Below are 371 nucleotides of genomic sequence, written 5' to 3'. Positions count from 1 at the left end.
AGGGACACAACCAGCAGGGGGGGGAACCGAGTCGGCTACTGCAGGGCACAGTGTGAATATACACTTGAGTATGAAATGGACACAACCAGTAGGGGGGAACCGGCTGCCACCTCTCATTTGGTTAGCAGGTATCTGTAATTTTCCTCCTCACTGTTATTGTAGCTTTATGGATGATTTTGCTGATGCTTCTGAAACTGTGATCAGTGAAATTAGAAACTTACAGAAAATGAGTGATATTACAACCAAATTAAACCTCTGCTGTAGGTTTATTAGTTTCCATCCTCAGAGAGAACAGCTGTTGTGGTCAGTTTAGATAAATGTCAAATGTAATGAGTTCACGTTAAAGTTGAGCCAAGGTAACCCCAGAATCA

The 371-nt window shown here is 42.6% G+C and overlaps 1 pseudogene; it reads right to left on the bottom strand.

Moving 5' to 3' along the window:
- LOC118322580 overlaps nt 1–371 on the bottom strand; it is a 22,474-nt pseudogene that overhangs the window by 21,624 nt on the left and 479 nt on the right.

Source organism: Morone saxatilis, unplaced genomic scaffold (assembly GCF_004916995.1).
Source record: "Morone saxatilis isolate NCDOM2014 unplaced genomic scaffold, NCSU_SB_2.0 Contig14, whole genome shotgun sequence".
Classification (NCBI taxonomy): Eukaryota; Metazoa; Chordata; class Actinopteri; family Moronidae; genus Morone; species Morone saxatilis.
Note: the sequence above shows the minus strand (reverse complement) of the source record. Positions and strands in the feature narration are given on the sequence as shown.